This window comes from Lynx rufus, unplaced genomic scaffold (assembly GCF_022079265.1).
Source record: "Lynx rufus isolate CCGP_SWC_20201006 ecotype Redwood Valley unplaced genomic scaffold, mLynRuf1.p SCAF_6, whole genome shotgun sequence".
NCBI lineage: Eukaryota > Metazoa > Chordata > Mammalia > Carnivora > Felidae > Lynx > Lynx rufus.
In genome coordinates, this window is record NW_025814878.1 from 111,887,931 (window position 1) to 111,896,436 (window position 8,506).

Genomic DNA, 8,506 nt, shown 5'->3' on the forward strand with positions numbered 1-8,506 from the left:
GTAATCATAAAACAATCCCTAAAAACAGTTGCTTCACAGATAAAAGATGATATCTGCCACTTGCGGAAACCGAGGCAAGGGATGGTCCTGGGAAAGATGGGCAGGTAGATGAGCTCGCCTCCCCTTTCTGTGTCCTCTGATGGACCAAACTCACTCTCCCCACTGGTACCCAGCTCTGTGCTCACCTGCCAGCAACCTATTTAAGAGGATACAGTAAGAGCACTCAGAGCTCAATAAATGTTTGTCTCATAAATAAACTGTAAAACAAATCACTGGTAGTGTCATCTCTTTGCCAAGACAGGGATGTAGGGTATACATATAGGTTTAGCCATGGTAAAATAAACCACAGAATAAATGGCTTAATGTCAGATAGAGGTTCATTTCTCTTGCATGTAATGTTCCCAGTGTGCATAGTCCAGGACTGATATGGCATCTCCACAGTCCCTGAGTCCTCCCTTTAAGGACTCTTCCATTCCGATGACCAGTTGTCGTCACATGGCCACACCTAGCTGCAAGGGAAGCTGGGAAATGCAGTGTCTGTTCTAGGCAGCCATGTGGTCTGATAACAATGAGGAATGGCTGCAGTCTAGCAGTCTATGTTGTATGTGTATGTGCCAGAGGTACGCCTACTAATTCCATAAGGTGCATTCCCGCTCAGGCCCAAGAGTCCTGCCTCTAATCTCCTTAATCATGCAATCTCCATTCCACACCCTCTCTGCTTCCTGGACTCACATTTGACTCCAGCATCCCCCGGAATAGAAGTACACAGGGTGCTAGGAGAATGCAGAGGTCCTACAGTGAGGATTCATTTCCCTTTGTCATTCTTTGTCAGCTCAGACTGACAGTGCTGGGCCAAACACAGTGGCCCGCAGGTACACACTTTGGAAACAACAAATACTCGCCAGCCATGTGCCCAGAAGACATCACTGGAGCTCTGTAGCTAGCCTGGATGATTTCCAGCCTTAGGAAATAGGATTCGTTACACAGTGCCTCTTCCCTACCTGCCGATAACGTGACCTGGGGTACTTCCAGCCTCAGGGAATTTCCTATAAGGTTTCACCCAGGGCTCAAATCTGAGGAATCCGTTCACTCCCTTGGAAGTAGCTGAGGTTCTCACACTTGCTCTGGTGGCTTAGACCTTCTGGTGCTCTCTACAGAACACCAGGAAATGGCAAAAGATGTAATCCAAGTTCATGAACTCCGCTCTCTTTCTCTGCCTTCCTTCCCTCTTCTCACTCTGTTGTACGTATCTAGGTCACTGCTTCTCAGACAACAATACATAAACTATTTTAAGAAATCACATTTCCATGCTTTTCTATTATTATTTGTTTGCCCCATGCTCATTCATTTTGAAACGTGTTACTCATCAGCCGATAAGCTGTAGCAAGTGCCAAACACTTAGGAGAAAAATACCTACTCACTTAACTCTTTCCTCCACTTAGTTTCGGCTATGGGACTCCTGGCCCAACTCATGCAAAAGAGGTGTTTTAAGGTGGCAATGACTGTGAAACCCTGGGAGAGTGGGGTTTAGAGGAGAGGAAGGCAGTAGAGGGGAAGAGGGACCTCCCAGGCTGGGTTGTGGATTTACCAAATGACTCGGTAGGCCAGTGTCATGGAGGAGGAAAGCTCTCTCTCCACTCACTTCTTATTCCTCTCAAAGGAAACCATATCATGTTCCGGGACATTCTGATGGCCATGGTTTCTTATAGGCAGGGATCACAGGCATTAAGGTCCCACACCTGAGTGTACTGTTGTGGATTTTTGTTCTTGTTTTCATTCTGAAAGAAGAGAACCCACCCAATGACTGGTCCCATGAAATAGTCATTTGTTGTATTTGTTTCCTATTGTTGTATAACAAATTACCCCAAAGCTTAGTGGCTTAACACATCATGTCTTAGTTCACAGTCTCTGTGTGTCAGGAATCCAATCACAGTGTAGCTGGGTCCTCTGGTTCTGAGTCCCTCACAAGGCTCCAGTCAAGGTGTTGGCTGGGGCGGTGGTCATCTTCAGGCTCGGCTGGGGTGGGTCTGCTTCCAAGCTTCCTCAAGTGGTGGTTGACAGGTTTTGGCTCCTTGCAGGATCTTGGACTGACAGACTCGGTTCATCACAGACTTTGGCCCGAGTCCGGCCAGGGTTCCTTGCCATGTAGTCCTCTCCATAAAGAACAACTCACAGCATGGCAGCTGGCTTCATGAGCACAAGCAAGTGAAAGGCAAGAGAGAATGGAAGCAAGATGGAAGTCATAGTCTTTTGTAACCTAATCTAAAGAGTAACAGTCTCTTGGGGCGCCTGTGTGGCTCAGTCAGTTAAGCATCTGACTGCTGATTTCCACTCAGGTCATGATCATATCGTTCCTGAGATCAAGCCCCACACTGGGCTCTGTGCTGCCAGTGTGGAGCCCGCTTCTCTCTCTCAAAAATAAAGTTTTAAAAATAACAGTCTCTTCCTTTGCCATCTTCTGTAGGTTAGAAGCAAGTCACTAAGTCCAGATTACATTCAAGGGAGGCAGATTATAGAAGGGCATATTTAGGAGTGGGGATCATTGGGGTTATTTTATTTATTTATTTATTTATTTTTCAATTTTTATTTTTTAAAGATGCCTTTGAGTATCTTTCTTAAAAACTTTTATTAATCTTTATTTATTTTTGAGAGAGAGACAGAGTGTGAGCAGGGGAGGAGCAGAGAGAGAGGGAGACACAGAATCCCAAGCAGGCTCCAGGCTCTGAGCTGTCAGCCAAGAGCCCAGAGCCCGACGCAGGGCTTGAACTCATGAACTGTGAGATCATGACCTGAGCTGAAGTCAGACGCTCAACCAACTGAGCCACCCAGGTGCCCCTGGGGTTATTTTAGAAGGCTGTCAACCACACTTGCCATCTATTATTATTGGCATAAAAGTTATATTTGCTGGGACACCTGGATGGCTCAGTTGGTTAAGTGTCCAACTCTTGATTTCAGCTCAGGTCATGATCTTGCTGTTTCGGGGATTGAGGCCCACGTTGGGCTCCACACTGAGTGTGGAGCCTGCTTGGGATTCTCTCTCCCTCAGTCTCTCTGTCCCTCCCCCACTCTTTCTCTCTCTCAAAATAAACATTTAAAAAAATTTTAATGTTTATTTTTTTGAAAGAAAGAGAGACAGAGCACAAGTGGGGGGGGCACAGAGAGAGAGGGAGACACAGAATCCAAAGCAGGGTCCAGGCTCTGAGCTGTCAGCACAGAGCCCAACGTGGGGTTCAAACTCACAAACTGTAAGATCATGACCTGAACTGAATGAAGTCGGATGCTTAACTGACTGAGCCACCCAGGTGCCCCAATAGATAAACAATCTTTAAAGCTTTATTTGCTGGTGATAAAAGGATTCCTATTTCACAAAAGAGAAATCAATCTCTCTCCTTTCTCTTTTTTGTTTCTTTACTCATAACAGTGACTCTGGAGTTCTTATTGCTTTGGGCTTAGGGAGAAGGCTGGTGGTAACGTGAGTTAAGAGAGAAGGAGAGGTTCTGCTTTGTCTTAGGACAAAGCCAGGGACTCCAGCTCCATTTGCTTGAGAACACTGTGCTGGGATCTTGCTGGAAGTCATCTCGTGGAGACAGCTGAAATTCCCTGATCTCTGCCTCCTTTAGGAAATCAGTTACAGGAGTAATTGGCAGTCTGGCTCGCTAACTATCATCTACCAGCAAGCCAGCCCCTACATAGTCCCATCCAAGGGAAACTGATTGGTTTCCCTTTTGGTAAAATTCTCCGCCTTCCTTCCCTCTTCTCATTCTATTGTATGTATCTAGGCCACTGCATCTCAGACAACAATACATAAGCTATTTTAAGAAATCACATTTTTTTTTTTTTTTTTTTTTTCCACGTTTATTTATTTTTGGGACAGAGAGAGACAGAGCATGAACGGGGGAGGGGCAGAGAGAGAGGGAGACACAGAATCGGAAACAGGCTCCAGGCTCTGAGCCATCAGCCCAGAGCCCGACGCGGGGCTCGAACTCACGGAGCGTGAGATCGTGACCTGGCTGAAGTCGGACGCTTAACCGACTGCGCCACCCAGGCGCCCCAGAAATCACATTTTTAAAAACGTTTTCCTATTATTATTTCTTTGCTTCTTGCTCATTCATTTTGAAATCTGTTGCTCATCCGCAGAGAAGCTGTAGCAGGTGCCACACGTTTCTCACCCTGGAAAGCTCTTTCCTCTTTCCTCTCCCCACCCTCTCCTCTCCGGAGATCCATGGCAAGCCTCTCACTTCTATGAAGCCTTCTCAGAATCAACTGAAAAGATGGAAAGAGATGTTTCCTTGGAAATGTAATTGCCTGCAGGTGAAAGAAGTCTGCAGGTAAGGAAACAAGCTAAACATCTGGAAGGAAAGCTGAGGGAAGGGATAAGATGGCAGCTATGAATTATGAAATTTCCCTTCTCCTTGGAAGAGAACCTCTGTAGGGGGAGACAGATGCATCCCGCTGCTAAGCACACAGTAGGTGTTCCATTAGTCCTTTTTGATTAATGCCTTCTGTGGTGGTTCTTCAGTGTTCACAAATTCTTTACCACTCCTCCCTTCAAAAGGCAGAGCCTAATTCTCCCTTCCTTAAATGTGGGCTGGATCAGCGAATGACTTGTAATGAATAGAATATGGTGGACTGATAATGTATGACTTCAAGGTAGGCCAGAAAGGGTACTGCAGTTTTTGCCCTGCTTTCTCTTGGATGATCCACTCTAGGAGAAGCCAGCTGCTATGCCACTAGGACTCTCAAGCATCTCTGTGGAGACGGACAAACTGAGGTCTTCTGCCAACAGCCAGCATCAAGTTGCCAGCCAAATAAATGAGCCATCTTGGAAGTGGATCCTCCAGCCCCAGTCAAGCCTTCAGATAATTGCAGCCCTGGCCAAAAGTTTGACTGCAACCATAGCTTGACTGGATCCAAACCACCCAGCTAAGATGCTTCAGAATCGCCATGAGAGATAACAAATGCTTGCTGATGTTTTAAATTGCTAAGAGGGAGGGATCTGGAGAGACCCAGCAGGAGGAAAAGGTTTTTGTTTTCTGGATCAAGTGCGCTCAGCTGGCAAGCTCCTGCAGTGCAAACAGCTTCACCCCTGCCCAGTCCCTAGAGTGACCAGCAACGCCAGTAGCTAGGAGCTTCTCCTGACACTGACCCCCGTGGGCAGTAACGTAAGCAGAGCGCCTTCACCTCCAGCAGCATTTGCAGATTCTCCAGCATCCAGCACCCACTGTGCGTGTGGCTTCTCCAGCACGAGGCTCCTAGATCACGCATGAGCTCTCTAGCATCAGCCTTCTGCAGTCCATAGAGGCCAGCAGCACCCAGCGGGCAGCAGCTTGCCCTGTACCCTGCCCAGGCAGTTTTTCTAGCCTTTGGTTTGGCAGCCCCCTGTGAAGAACTTTCCTTGGCATCCTAGAGGGCAGATCTCCGGCAAGTTTCACTCTCATGACAGTACAGTGACTTTTCTGACATCTGGCGAGCCATAGGCTATGTACTCAACAAGGTCTGGAATTCAGCCGTAGTGGGGGATGGGGGGTGCCTCTTCCTTGGGTGCTCTTTCCTCGACCTCAGCCATGGGGGGTAGGGGTTACTCCTAGATCTACTATTCATGTATTCTGTACCCTTTACTCACCAATTCTTTTGTTACTCTAATCACCTGGGGTAATAATTATATTAAAATGTCCCCGTTCAAGTTACTGTGGGGTTTCTCTCTCTTGATCGGACCCAGATTGAGACATTGCGTTTTGTCATAGTTTGTTACACAGCAACAAATAACCAATACACCCCTCCCCATCTCATTGCCCATTGCCAACTCCCCTTTTATTACCATCAGCCAATTGTTACCATGTACCTACGCAGAGCAGGCTCTTCCTTCAAGGTTTTTATCAGGAGTCATATATGACCTACTGCAAAAAGAAGAACAAAGTTTTTAACAAAGCTTTAATTAGCCAAATGCCAGATATAAGGATCAGACGTGAAGGGCTGCAGGAAGCAGCTAAGGCTTGTTGGAGAAAGCTCTAGGCTGCAGTAGGGTGTCACCCAACTCTGATGACTCTATAGGACACAGCCCAGTAGAAAGGAAAGAGAAGAGCATTGTAGGTAGGGGGAACATTGGATCAACAGCCTAGAGGCAAGACCCCATGCGGTAGAGGTAGGGCAGCAGTGACTAGTTCACTCCAGTCTGGCTGGTGAAGAGATTTGACGTGGTAGGCTGGTGGCAAGCAAGGTGACCAGATCATGAAGGTCCTTGAATACAAAGCTAATTCGTTTGGCACCATCATGTGAAAAAGAGGTCCGGTGACCATATCTTTGAGGGCAAAACTCAACCTACTTTTGTTGTCAGTACAATTATACTTGTCAGATCATGAGACTTAGCTTTGGAGCTGAGAAAAAGTTCACCATGACAGTTGGGAACCTGTGAATGTTTTTGAGGATGATGCAGTGTGGGGTTCTGAAATTAGCCTGGAGTGTGTAGGGTCAAAGAGAATGGAGACCAGAATTAGAAAACTCAGAATTCCTGATGTAGGAAATAGGGTAGCAGCAGTGGAAAATGAAGAACTGGGTAGATGTGGGATGTTCTGAATGGTTGGCTGGATGTGGTGGACAGAGGTTGAAGGTGATGCCCAGTACTTAGCTGGTGACATAGGAACAGAAGGAGCTGGCTGAGGAGTGGGTAGGATGATGTTGGCTTTTGACAGGTTCCACTGGGGTCACTGCAGTGTATCCAAGAAGCAGGAAGGAGCAGCCCTCAGGCCTGCACTCAGGAGAGAGACAAGAGCTGATGATTCAGACCTGGTAGTGATGTCCACTCAGAGGTGACAAGTCAGACTTTGGGAGATGGTGATGAGGATGGTCCCCAAGTAGGAACCGGCTCTCTGATCAGCCCATCCTCATCAACAACCCTCCTCCCACCCCCACTGACCCAAGAGATGAGGTCCTGGGTTGGGAATTCAGTGGGGACACATTTCCCCAAGTATTCAGTCCTAAACAGACCCCTAAAAGCCAAAAGCACTATCTTCCTCAACTGCCACAGATTCTGGATTAGAATCCAGAGTCCCCTCTCATGGGGCTCAGGCCAAGGACTATGAAAGCAAAAAGCTTGAGTCTAGGAGGCTCTAACCCTATTTCTGCCCCAGATCAGTCATGAAACCTTGAGCAAATCACTTTTCCTCTTTGGGTTTGTTTTTTCTTTCAGCAAAATGCCAGAGTTGGCCTTAGACTAGACTGTGGTCCTGCCCCTAAGAACACTGGGGTTCTTTAGCTGGGCCAACACGTTCTTCCTCCTAAATCAAGTAGTAGCAGATAGAACGACTCCAATTTTAGGGTTTTCTCCCATAACGTTTTCTCTTTTTTTAATGTTCATTTGTTTTTGAAAGAAAGGGCGACAGAGCATGAGTGGGGGAGGGGCAAAGAGCAAGGGAGACACAGAATCCAAAGCAGGCTCCAGGCTCTAAGCTGTCAGCACAGAATCTGATGTGGGGATCAAACTCACGAACCATGAGATCATGACCTGAGCCAAAGTCAGACCCTCAACCGACTGAGCCACCCAGGTGCCCCCCATAATGTTTTCTTAAACCATTAACAACTGCTACTGCTTGTTTTCCAGATAACACAGGTAACACAATGAATGAACACATGGGAAATGCACTATCTGGGAATTCTGAAAATAGGTGATCATATTTGGTTTAACAGTCTTCTTGTTTCTGGAGACTACATGGTTATGGTTTTATATTATTCACATAATCACTCTGGTTTCTAAAGCTAAGTTCTAGTGGCATTTCAGGGTGCTTCTTAGAGAGTTCTGGGACTCCCCGGTGCCTGCAACCCAAAGAGACTGGTCTGCAGACACATAGGACTCAATGCTCTCTAGGACCTTTCCAGTGTCAATCTTTCACTCTCTCAATCTTCGATCTTTGGTGAATACCCTTCGCGTGCAGAACATTATGTCTTACGTTCACTAACTCACACATCCCCCATGTAATCCTCTCAACAGCCTCAGGAGATAAGTTCTCTTATTATATAGATTATTATATAAGTCATTTTATAGGTGAAGGGACTGAGGCTCACATGGGGTACATGGCTTGCCTAAAGTCACACCATCAGTACGTGACAGCTGTATTTGAACCTGAGAGTCTGATTCCAGAGCTCTCACTCTTCTAATACGCCTGCAGTCTCTGTCATTAATGCTTTTTCCACCAAATATTTTCAGTTCTTGGACACACAGTAAGACTGATCTCCCCTACCCTCTATGGCTAGTGAAGTGCGAGCATCATTTCTGGTGTAACTTTTTTTTTTTTTTTAATGTTTATTTATTTTTGAGAGAGACAGAGTGTGACCGGGGGAGGGGCAGAGAGAGAGCGAGACACAGGATCCGAAGCAGGCTCCGGGCTCTGAGCTGTCAGCACAGAACCCGACGCAGGGCTCAAACTCACCAACCGGGAGATCGTGACCTGAGCTGAAGTCGGTCACTTACCCGACTGAGCCACCCAGGCGCCCCTCTGGTGTAACTTTCAAG